The sequence below is a fragment of the Ascidia mentula genome, chromosome 3, assembly GCF_947561715.1.
Source record: "Ascidia mentula chromosome 3, kaAscMent1.1, whole genome shotgun sequence".
Taxonomy (NCBI): domain Eukaryota; kingdom Metazoa; phylum Chordata; class Ascidiacea; order Phlebobranchia; family Ascidiidae; genus Ascidia; species Ascidia mentula.
This window is the reverse complement of record NC_138568.1, coordinates 13,466,324-13,479,503: the sequence shown is the minus strand read 5'-3', so window position 1 is coordinate 13,479,503 and position 13,180 is coordinate 13,466,324. Positions and strand designations below refer to the sequence as shown.

The following is a 13,180-nucleotide window of genomic DNA, read 5'->3' as shown; positions in this document are numbered from 1 at the left end:
CTTGTTAGGCCAGACAGGGACTTGTCTGTCCTAAATCTGACATGCATTCTTTCAAAACACGATCTTGTCTCTCCACACCATTGTATGTGCGAATGAGAACCTTCAACTGATCGGCTCGATGCAACCACAACCATCGCTAAAATTAGTTTTAGGTTTATTTTACATTTATTCTGCTTGTTGCCATATACCTTTTTTACATTAAGCCAAATATTAGTGAAGTACTTTTGCAGTTTTAAATTATTTTTCCAATGTGTACTTGACTACAAGAGCCACAATGCTTTTTCGTAGCTTTCTTTACATTCAGCACTTGCTACATTTCTCATTAGTGAAAGCACTTTGTCCTTATGTTGGCCAACATTATTGTCAGACTTTCATCGGGTTCCTTGCCGGCAACATGTGGACGAAAATAAATCTTGTCACCCAAATCACCATCTCTTTTCCATTCATCAACCAAACTTTGGACATTGGTTTGATTAATCTTTGCCAACCTGTATTTTGTAAAAGCTCGGTAGTAATGGTTTCGCACATCCTTTTTAGTAGGATAAAATCTCCTATTTGAAAGGCCGGATCCATCTTCTCTTTTGAAGAGTTCATGGGCTGCGTAGTGTTTTAATACTCGCAAAATTTCCTCAACACTGTTTACCCCTTCGGTGACCAGTTCATCAATTTTGGCAACTAACCTTTGATCAATAGGTTGTAAAAATCCGGCAGCCTTAAAATAAATTGATTGAAAAAATTATCTCAATATTATTCATTATTCCAAACTTGTACACACTTCCCCAATCACATGGCCTGAATGATCGTCATCCCTTGGAAAGAGAATTCTTTCACCAGCTGTACATCATTGATCAGTAATAGATCTTTAATAATGATGCTTATCTTGCTCTTAATAAATTCATCTTTGATGGATGACTATAAAGAAAGAATATGGATTATTGGATATAAGTTGTTTTGTTTAACAATGCAACATTGTTACAAAACAACATACCTGAAACTGCGGAAATTTAATAATTTCTTGAACAAACAAGCAATTCTTATTCTTCGTTCCTTGCACACAAAACCTCTTTTTTGAAAGGATTAGGGTGATCTTGCAACTAAACATAATCTGTTAGCATATCAAAATTTACTTGTTTAGGAACAGCTGAATAGTTCCCTTTCTTCTCTTTGTTATGATCTTTTCCCTGGTGGCATTCTAAAGTCAAACTTCTTAAAATAATATACGGAATTGGAGAACATTTGTCCCAAAATATTCGACTTTTGAACGTATCTGGAAAAAAGCACTTTCTTGCAATCACTAATTACATGATGGTTTTTGATACTTCCATTAACATACTATATTCTTTCCTTTTTTTATAATAAACTTGGTTATTGTTGAAACCTCAAACTTTTCTATAAGTCTGTAAGCTTCATTTACTGAAGAAACCCACTGCGAGATTTCAGTATTAAAAATTATAGCACAAATAAAAATGCTAACTACCTATACCTTTTGCTTGCCTCTGTTTAAACAGTCCAACTCATTTGTACTCGTAATCTAAAAACACAATGTACATCTGTAGTGGTGCCTACTTGAAAGTAGCAAGACAACTATGCAAACCATTTCATTAGCTGTTTTTTCTTTCTCAAATTTGACTTTAACAAGCTGTGTACAAAAACCTTCCTGCAACAAATCTGCATCTTTGAAAGAAAGGCGATTTCTAATCTCTTTGCTTGCCGTAAGTATCGTTAAATAAACAGACAAGTGAAATTTATGTGTAGATATTAAGTTTATCAAATATTGCATATAATTTATACCATATTTCCTGTAAATGCGGTACATGTGAAATTGTCACTAAATATTGGCATTGAATGTGTTGGCAAACTGAAGTTTTGTCTAAATGCCAAGATGTTTTCCAGCACTCCTCCTGAACAACTACATATGGAATGCCTGTAGTCTCATTCCAATGTACATGCCATTTATGTTCTTCTGGCATATATAAAAACGTAACTTTATTCCGACGTTTCGCCTGTTATACAACAAGGCCCGGCATATTTCGCCTGTTATCCTTGTTGTATAACAGGCGAAACGTCGGAATAAAGTTGATTATTAAGTTACAATATGCCTGGCAGCAACAAAAACATTATATTTGTAAAATTATCATTTTTATCATGTGCTATTCTGGCCACCATTACATTCTAAGAGGTCCTACTAAAATGAATAATTAATATTGCCACAAACCAAAAACTTTGACTTTTGAATCCTTCAATTTGATTTGTAAGGATTTTACAAAGTGTTGCATGGAGTTCCATGCCTTTTGCCTTGTCTGATAAGCCAGAACAAAAAAAATGGTTTGAACAACTGTGTTTGCAGACAAAAAATCCGCCATTTCAAAGCCAATCACAGGTACATAGCTGTAACAAAGTTTACGGACATGCTTACAGGTCGGTGTGGGGTTTTTGTACTGGGCAGAGTTGGCAAAGTTTGACGGTCGGGGTGGGGCCTACACTGTGTGCTAAAAAGGATTTGCAAATGTGAAATGTAATTTGCGTCTTGGCCGTATACGCAAATCTGCATTGTATAGACATGCAGTTTTTAGAGAGTGATGAATGCATTCTGCGGTCTGTAAAATAAGTCACTTTTTAATTTTACAAGTGCATTTGGAACTTCGTAGATTAATCACTGCGAATTATTTTTACCTACGGCTCCCAAGCCTGGCTTCAGTGCTCAATAATCAAGTTTGTAACGTCAAATGTGTCGTGTTAATGTGCTTTGCGACTAGCAGTTATATGCTCTTCGAGTCTTTGCTCGGTGAATAAAAAGGATTCAGTCGTGTGTCGAGGGGACGCGGTCGCGAGATGTCGCGCTTGCCCAAATGCTTTTGCATTGTAACACCAAACTTCTGTCATTTTGTGCATTTCTCCTGCTATTTTCCTTCAGCAAGTTCAAAAATTAAATATACTTTTAACGTTTTGCAAACACTTAGCCATGTCTAACAAAAAGATAAAGTGGTGATTTAGATCTGCATTAAGCTCATGTCAATTAATATATGGGCCCAAACAAATCATTCATGAAAGCTGTTAATCAGTGATCTCTTGCTTCGAATAGCCATAACAACCCCTAAACTAGCACGAGGGTTTCTCTTAATTAGGGACAAAAGAAAGTTTGTGAAAAATGCATGCAGCCTGGGCGACCTCATTTGCGCAATGTTAAAAATTCCGTGTCAGGCCCCTTAGCTGACGTCATGCTTCAGTGAGGACTTCTAAACAGACAATGTTATGACCATTTTTCCACAATCAACCCTAACGTTTCGGACATGATTTAAGTAAATCTAAAAAATCGCGTGTGACGTAAACTTATTGAGATGCAGGCGTTAATACAGCATTATAACATCGCGTGAAGAAATGACTTAAAAGACTCTTCATCTCTGACCGTTTTTAACCAAAAATATGTGGCTTATAAAAAACGAATGAATAGCACGTAAATGAGTTGATAAGCACGAAAGCACAACATAAACACGGTAAATATGACGTCGACGTCTTTTGAATTTGCACTTTCTACCAAAAACTGTACCAGATTACGACCACTGGTCGGATCTACAATTTGACGTCTATACAACGTACTTTTGTCTGCTGGGATAGTTGTATCATGTTCAACAAATGTAGTTTCATCGGATGATGAATCATTAGTGGCATTTCCTAAAAAAGAATTCAGCAAATACATCACACTGCATCATTTCTCATCCAGGGATAGCATGTCCACCCATCCTTTGCTCTTTTTGTTACCGTAAGTAACATGATACATTGTTAATGCGATATCTGGAATACACAAAATAAGTTCTGACCAGGCAGCAGCCACAATTTTATACTAGCAATAAATAAACAGGCTCCAGAAATAATTATGTTGGATGCACCATGTGAAACTTTTAAAAAAACGCTCGGTTTAAAAATAACGTCGAAGGCAACACTTTAGATATGTGGCATGAAAAATTTGCTAGATTTCCATACAATGAAACAAGGTATTGAATTATGAATCTGACGCTCAAAGTGGGTTCGCTTCGCTACTGTGTTTGTTTTATTCTCTGAAGAAGCCTAGTCGTACGTACAAGCGAAACGTCAGAAAATACAATCTTTTTTAAACAAAAGGTGTATATTTGTTGTTCTCCACCCGAAGAGCGTCAGATTCATAATTCATTATGATACCTGGTGCTCAAAGCCTATTTTCAGTTCTCAGAAACAAGGTATGTCGTGACAATTTTCGGTAAACTGAAAAAATTACCAGGTTGAAAAGAAGTTAAGTCAGTACCAGTCTCGTTAAGCAAAGTTTGTGCATTAAGTAGCAGTATTCTTAATTCTTCTTTGATATGATGCCATTTGAATGAACATAGTTAAAAATTGCTTTGCATTATGTCTGGTGGTAGTGAGTAAATCCAGTAATACATGCAGGGGGGCATGGCTTCACCACTCCATACACAGAAGCCAAGTTAGCATAATCAAGAACTTCATTAACATGACAATCATGAAAATGTAGTGTTTTTAGTTGAAATTCATATTCGCAAAATCTGCATGTTTTTGCACTGCTGAAGCATTTTCTGAAACCGCCAAAATTATCAGCAGCTAAGAGTCGCCAAACTGCGGCTCTTCAATCATTGATGAATTAGACATGCATTTTCCCGGTTCACACTGAACGCGGTTTGCGGTAAATTCCCGCGGCAAATATGTCACACAAAACGCGGTTAACAACGTCAACTGCAAACAAGTCGGTTCGAAGCGGCAAACTGTAAAGTTGACTTAATACAATAGTACGCTGTTATGTTTGTAGTCAATAATAATAATAATGGTAACTTTTCATGAGGTGAAAATAATTTTGCTTTGCACGAAAGCACAACATAACACACGACAAAGAGGACGTCGGATACACGTCTTTTGATTTTGCACTTTCTACCAAAAACTGTACCAGATTACGATCACTGGTCGGATCTACAATTTGACGTCTATACAACGTACTTTTGTCTGCTGGGATAGTTGTATCATGTTCAACAAATGTAGTTTCATCGGATGATGAATCATTAGTGGCATTTCCTAAAAAAGAATTCAGCAAATACATCACACTGCATCATTTCTCATCCAGGGATAGCATGTTCACCCATCCTTTGAAATCATTGTTCAAGATCTAAATATTTATTGCACCAGAAATTTCAAACTCATTCGCCACAGCATCTTAGATTTCTAGATCTTAGATAGAGTCACTATTTGGGCAAGGGAAAAGTCTCTTTTTGTTACCGTAAGTAACATGATACATTGTTAATGCGATATCTGGAATACACAAAATAAGTTCTGACCAGGCAGCAGCCACAATCTTATACTAGCAATAAATAAACAGGCTCCAGAGATTATATAAATTCATATAATGGCCAACCGCAATTTATATGAAATTTATAAATTCCGCAATTTATATGACAACCGCAATTTATATGAAATTTAACATACAACTTCTTTTTGTAAGTAATTACGTTGGATGCACCATGTGAAACTTTTGAAAAAACGCCCGGTTTAAAAACAACGTCGAAGGCAACACTTTAGATATGTGGCATGAAAAATTACACTGTCAACAGATAAAATGCCAAGTTAGCATAATCAAGAACTTCATTAACATGACAATCATGAATATGTAGTGTTTTTAGTTGAAATTCATATTCGCAAAATCTGCATGCTGAAGCATTTTCTTAAACTGGTAGTCACCAACCAAGATTAAACTGGGATAAATTAATCCATGGTTTAATCCAGATTAAATCTAACTTGGTGAATTCAACCCATATTGTCGCTGTGGTACCAGGTTACAAACAAAATGAAAACTTTTAATGAAATGTTGATACATTTGGTTTTACAATTACCATCTATCTACAAGGACACTTCCAGAAAAGAAAATGCGTGGGCAATAATATCTAATGAATTTAATTTAATCAAGAAAATTAATTTTTTTTTTTTATAGATTGTTGCCTTAGAACATGTAATCTTCTATCAATTTAGTCTTTATTTCATTTCTAAAGAGTGGCAGACTGCATGAGAAGATGGAAGAGTCTTAGAGACCGGTATACAAAATTTATAAAAAAAACAGTGTTGACAGTAGAAGTGGGTGTGAAGCTATTCAGTAAAACAGTGAGAGCATTATGCAAGTTTACAGTTTCTTGATGACCACCTCCGCCATAAAGTAGTTAAAGATTACCATGGTAAGAGTATTGTATATTGTCTCTGTTCTTCGCCAATGTACAATTGGGTGTCAGAAAAGGCTGATGTGATCGTTACATAACATGAACAAACAGAAAAGGTTTATATAAGCCTGCTTTTGTATTTTGTGGTTGATTGTTGTTCACATAATAACAAAAACACATCCAGCAGCAAATGAAAACAGTTAACACAAGTGTATGGGTGTGCTAAGCCTAATTATAGTTTCACTAAAAAATGTTCTTTTTGTGATGGAAAATGTACATGTCACTTCAATATGGACATGAGTATCATATTTTCGGATACATCATTCAAGTATCAACAAACTTGCAATGCATTTGCTTCCTTCAGGTCCTGAATCTTGCACAATATTAATCAAAATTAATGTACTAAAACTAGAGTAAGCACATCTTTCCTACCCTTGCAGCATACAGTATACTCACGTAGTTGAAAGTTTTGTTGTAAACAGCAAATCCTGAACCTCATAACAAATTAACTAAACCTATGAGTAAATTGGGATGGTTTGAAGCAGACTTAGTTTCAATCATAGCAGCGTACCAATTGATTCTGGCCGACTGCTAAAACACATTATTCCACTTAATGTAAAAAAGGCTATTAACACTACATTCGACTGTAAAACTGGGTTAAGTTTCAAAGAAGACTAATATAGTATCAAAGCACTTACATAATGCGTGGGGCTGCTTTATTGCCCAACCGAATAAAAAGTAAAGTTAGTTTCAAAGCTGTTGAAGAGACAACTTTTATGAGACCTGTTTAGACAACTTTGCATTGAAACTAATATTTCAAATTATATATCGTCATGTGTTTTATACACAGCCAAAAAACAGGTTTGTTGACCAGAATTATGTAATAAAATGTATGATTGTGGTCTTTGGATAGCCGTTGTTTCGTTGTATTAAGTTCCATGCTTTCTGTGTGAACCTATTGCAACCATAAAACAACACATAATGCATGATTAACTAATGCACAGTAGTGGTAAAATGTATTCCTTACTTCGAAGGTCTCATCATCCAATGCAAAGTAACAAATTTTTCTGGCCTACAACACGGTCGAATGTCATGCATAGGCCCACGCTATCGGTCTGCCTAAACCGGGTCTTCGTCAGGTACTACGAGTCACAAATTCGCAACCGCACGCCAGTCTCTTGGTGAATATATTGTGCAGTGAAAGAACAACTAATCAGTATGCTAAATCGTTAACTGATTCGGGGTGAGACACAACACATCAGCAACGAGACAGCATCGGGGTAGCCAGTATAAACAGGGCACGATCGAGATTTCTGAAGTTCACAGTACCACGTTTCTAAAGGCACTGTGGGGTTATGCAAAACACTTGAAGGTTTACTCTACAAAAGGAATGCGATGATATACTGCCAGGAAAAAATACTTTCGTAGACAAGTCAGGTAAGGATCGCCTTTTTCTCGTCCCTCTCTCTTAGAGATTTTATCTGCCTTTTTAATCTGTTTGTTTATAACTACTTTTTTTTCTGTTAAAATCTGTGTTTTCTTTTGCCCACTTTTGGCTTACGGGATACTATAAAACAAGATCAGAAATAACTTGCAAACCATATGATGTGCTCGACAAACATAAGAAAAACTTTGTTCTCAAGAAATTGTTTCATCAGGTTCACCAACAAAGTCTATTTCAATGACATCTGTATCACTACCAAGATTATTTTATTCTGATTTTAAGTGGAATAGCATCCTTTGAAATTTCTCTGTTATGCAAAATAAACACACGGACGATTAGATTTAGAAATTGGAAAGTAGATAAAATCGAGCGTTTTTTTTCTTCTCCGTGGCCTTTTTTCTTCACTTCTTTGATCAGAGATATGATGGAATTAGCTTTAAAGATGAAGTAAACAAGGATTTTACTATTTTCAGCTAAACAATTTATTTATTTATGCAAACAAAACCACAACACACACAATGTTTATGTTGCAGATTTATCAGGATTTCTTTTCATTGATGGAGGTAATTCAAAACGAGTGCGAAATGGAATGTTTCTTGAACCATTGTGCCAAACATAAAATGTCTTGTACACTAGATCTGCCACAATTCATTTAAAATTTATTTTATTACTCTGAAAAGAATATTTACTGCAGTAGCTGATTTTTTTTTCACTTCCATTACTATATTTCCAACAAAAAATAATTGGAGGCAAAACGTTTAATGTTACTGTTGCGGCATCAAATTCATTCAAGCCTCTCTCAAGTAGAAAAACTACGGTGCGTGTACCACTTCAAAATCCTCACATTAGAGATTTGCATAATGCAATGCACTTGCTTAAGCCGCCGTTTTGTGATTTTTGTCTTTTCTGAAGCTCAACCAAGTAAACTGTAATTTAGCAGCAAAAAATTAATTTTAAAACCCCCAATTAAGACAAATATAGGCTGTGACATCACAGTGGGCCGCCGCAAGGTGAAGTGTAAAATTTGCAGCTCAATAACGTGGTTCAACCACTTCAAGAATGTAATTGTGAACGTTTACAGTTTAGATAATTAAATGCATGTTTGTAGAAGTCACATACCTGACTGGAGGCCATGGTGAAGATAACAAACCATTTTCATCAAGTTTACTTAATTTCATGCACGAAGACAGGAAGGGATTTGACATGATAAAACCAAGATATGGACATGGAATGTGTTCAATTGGCAGTAAGAATATGTCTGAGTTCATTTATGTCAAAGAATAAATCCCATTACTGCACCCACACGCAAACGTTCCATGTGAACCCACAAGATGTCATAAAAAGATTCTGTGAAATTTTCTTGGACATTAAAATGTTGCAAAATACTGACCTAAAAACTTACTAAGTCAAATCTTTCTCACTAACTTTGGTCACAAACTATTGATGACGTAACTATGAACCATTTACCGCACAAAAAAACAATGAAAAGTTTTACTTGAAATGTGACAGGAGGTTTTGATCGTTGCTCCCTGCGAACAGTTGAACAAAACGAACCTAGAGCCAACACATAGAAATATGTTTCTCCTCTCCTAAATTATCGTTGGAATCACTCTGCTTTTGTTATTCATGGGAGGATTTATGTTATGGGTGGAGGGTTAGAATTCTTTATATGACGTCACTATGTTTTCCGTTTTTTATCCATTTCAGTTATATGAGTGTACGATAGTTTGTTTGCTTTCAAAAGGTATAACGAGTAAACTAATAAAATACTAATGATAAAAATGTGGGAAAATTCGCCTGTGTTTGTTGAGTAAATTGAGCCGCAAACCATTTCCTGTAAACAGGGCTAGTGTTATGTGGAACCACAGACAGCTTAATACTGGACAGCACTCGCCATAGATAATAATTGTTTTAAGAATGTTATCAATTTTAACATGTATGTCGTTACATTTGCAAGGAACAAAAAATACATTACAAATTAACCATAATTACCCCTCCTTTCCAAGATGATTGTAGACAAATCACCAACATCAAGTTCCATGAAATCCATCTACATTATTCAACAACCGATATGTAATTGACAAGCTAATTGTTAGATAAGCAAAGTAGAGCCAATTATATGAATTGTGGAAGCTGCACTGATGAGACCTTTATGGTCGAAACAGTGGCCATCTGTCTGCAGCTTACACAAGCTAATTGTTCTTCAAATATATTAAGAATGTTATCAATTTTATGTGTGAAAAATACATTATTACAAATTAGCCATAATTACCCCCTTTCCAAGCTTGATGATTGTAGACAAATCACCAACATCAAGTTCCATGAAATCATTATTTTGTACAACTGTTGCATTGTTATCAACAATCATTTGTTTTCTTTTCTACATCAGCAAGATGGTGTCGAGTTGCATAAGCTCTTACCTTCAAATAATTTTTCGTCGCGAGCGCCTTGTGCGACAGCGCAAAAGGTTTACGATTTTTGGTCGCCGCTACTTTTCGTGCAGTTTTTAACCAGAGTGATTGCAGAGGAGTCTGAAAAAGACGGAGAATTGATAATAGCAGAAGATGAAAAGATCCTTAAAGCAATATCTGATGAAAATCAGAAGTTCATTGACGCTCTGCTTCAAAAACATACTACAGAATAGAACTTTTTCCATTTTATTTCTATTCAATTTGTTTGTATTTCACTTCTAAGTTTGTGCTTAAACTAGTGTTTATTGCCACTTCTGTTATTTATTATTCTGTGTTTTTCTCCTTCCTGCACCATTCAGTGTGAACAAAGCACTACAACACAGTGGAACATTTTAAAATCTGCTGGATGTGCGCAGGGGATAGTTTTTTGCAAGAAATTGACATATAGTATCTCTGACAACACTTTTTTCCCTGGAGTCAGTTGCATTCAGTTCACTAATACTTGGTTCGACTTCCTCAAAATCCAAAAGGTCTGCTGTTTGTTCATTCTCACAAATGTTATGCAACATGTTGCAATAATCAGCGGAGCTTGAATAACAGGAATCGCAATTTTTTTTTGTAAAACAGTTAAATGAAACCTGTTCAGGGGTCAGCTGCATCTCCAGCCATCATTAATGGAATCTTTACATCTTCAATCAGTATGACACCCTAGACCAGAAACCTCATAAAATTTGGCAAGGGTAAAAGTTGATCTGCACAAATTTGACTTTTTCAGAACTGCAGCATCGTGACTAGATCCTGGCTAAAATTTCATACAATTAAATATCTAACTGTATGCACATCAACATTTGATGGCACTAAAAAATACCTGTATTGTCTGTCAACTACAGCTTGAAGAACAAGTGAAGGAAACATTTTTCGGTTGATGTAGTCCGATGAACCATGTTGTGGTGGGGAAACATGAATGTGGCAACCATCTATAGCACCCCATACTTGAGGAAACTTGTTGCACCTTTAATTGTATTCAGCCAAATCCATTGCCTCCTCGTCATTAGGAATTTTAATGTATTTGTTAATATTTTTCACCATAGCTTTGCAAATCCTGCCACCACCAAATTGCAGTTAATTTCAATTGTATCTATGAATTGTTTGTACATCCAAATCGCTGGGTATCCACTTACATGCATTGGTGCCGACCATCCAGCTTTTGGGGATTTTATACAAACAAAATTTTCCATTCTAATGTACTGTGGAAGAAACAAATATACATGCAGATATATCATGTGGCATAAAGCAAATTAATGACAACGAAATGTCCTTTATATGGCAACAGAACACATTTTTAATTTGATCATTAACTTTCAGCAGAAAATAATCACCATTCAATTCAAACCACACATGTTTTAGAGAAGACGACAAAAGGCAATATTGCTTTGACAGTTTTTTCGACTGGATATTATATGGAATTAAGCAAAGTATTCACCCTTGATGGTACACCTTTCGCAGCTGTAGTAGCCTGTGTGAGATTTGATTAGCTTCAAACTGGATCGGGCTGGAGCATAGCAAACAAATATTCCTGAATTACCAAGTTCAAATGTATGGGTTCTTTTGCAAATCTCTAATATCAGTCAGTAATGAATCCAAGAATAGAGGGTTTGGTAATTCACGGTTCAAAGATGTGTTCGTGCAGTATATTCCCACACAGGCTCTTGACCATCAACGTTGATTAAAATCGATTTAAGACCATGTCTCCAATTGCTGAAATGTACATATATACACCACCACACATGCAAAATTTAGTTCAGGATACGGGAGCAAAGTATTAAAACTCTTTGGTAAACATTGGGCTCTGCAAGAGCCCATGCAGCGCTGAATTTCACCAGAAAAAGTTGCTCTACTTTGACAAACCACTTTCTCGTTGGGCATTGCAGGTAGTACTGAACTTGGAACTACAGGCAGACAATGACAACGTTGGATTGGTGCTGGTACAACTTGAACTTTCACTGTGTTGACAATTGTCTCAGGGTCTTTTACCATGGTCACACAAGTAGTGCTTAATTTTAATTTGTTTAAAGCTTGCTTCTTTCGACTCCATTGCTGAGTTCGTTTCAATTTCCAGAATTCGTTGTACACGCTGCCTTTTTTAGGAGACATTGGACAGGAAAAACAGCTGTCGTAAGCCACCTGTAAATTTAGACATGGCTTTGCGCTAAGGAGAAAGACTCTTGTCATTTCCACGAAATAATACACAAGTATATATACAAATTAGAACACAATGGGTGGAATTCATAAACCCCCGATCAAGGATCAGTTGTGACTGGAGGCGGATCTGTTTCAACTGGTTGTGATAATACAGACACCATTAAGTTTCTTGCCATGTTTGTCAAATTCCGGAATGTAGTTAATTTCAGAAAGCATGGTGTTGACATCCGTTTGCATGAATTGGCAAAGCTTACGGAATATGCGACAAACGGGAGTTCTTTTAGTAAAGTCAAGGTCTTATTTCTATTACAAAATTTCTTGCCAAAGGGAGTAAAAGACGATCGGCGCCAGAATACGATGTTTATTTCACAGAAATATTAATTTCGCCTATTGGCATCTTCAGTTTCTGTCTAAAACAGAATAGCAATAAAAAATAAAAAACCACAACAAAAACTCAACAGTAAGTCCACTATCGGGACTGCCAAGACAAAAGCCGAAGCGGTTAAAACGATAAAAACTGTTTTCTACAACAAGCCGCTGTGGTACCAAGAGAAACAACGAGAGACTGCACTGAAGGTGTTAGTAGCCAAACGCAAAAAAATGGGGCGAGCAAGGGTAGTGACGTAGAACTGCGATAAGGCGATGACGAACACAGAATACAAAAACAGTGATGGAAATGAAAACAAAAAAAAGAAAGAGACGGGAGAGCGCAAAAATGGTCATTTTATGCGGGGTAAAATCATTGGCTGAATGTTTATTGACGCCCTGAGGTCGTTTAGCCATTTGTCTTCACAAATGTCTAAAAAGGCCATGGGAGGTTCTTGGGCGAAAGTTACCGTGAAACAATCTGCAATGTCCGGTTTATTTTTAAATGCGATGGGGTGTTTATTTAAATAGTGTTTTGCCAGTGGCATCTTTAAAACAACCTGCTCGCCATG

At 36.1% G+C, this 13,180-nt stretch overlaps 1 pseudogene; it reads right to left on the bottom strand.

Moving 5' to 3' along the window:
• Positions 1 to 322: 322 nt before the first annotated feature.
• On the bottom strand, positions 323 to 5,275 carry LOC145895668 (uncharacterized; annotated as a pseudogene).
• Between the last annotated feature and the right edge of the window lie 7,905 nt (positions 5,276 to 13,180).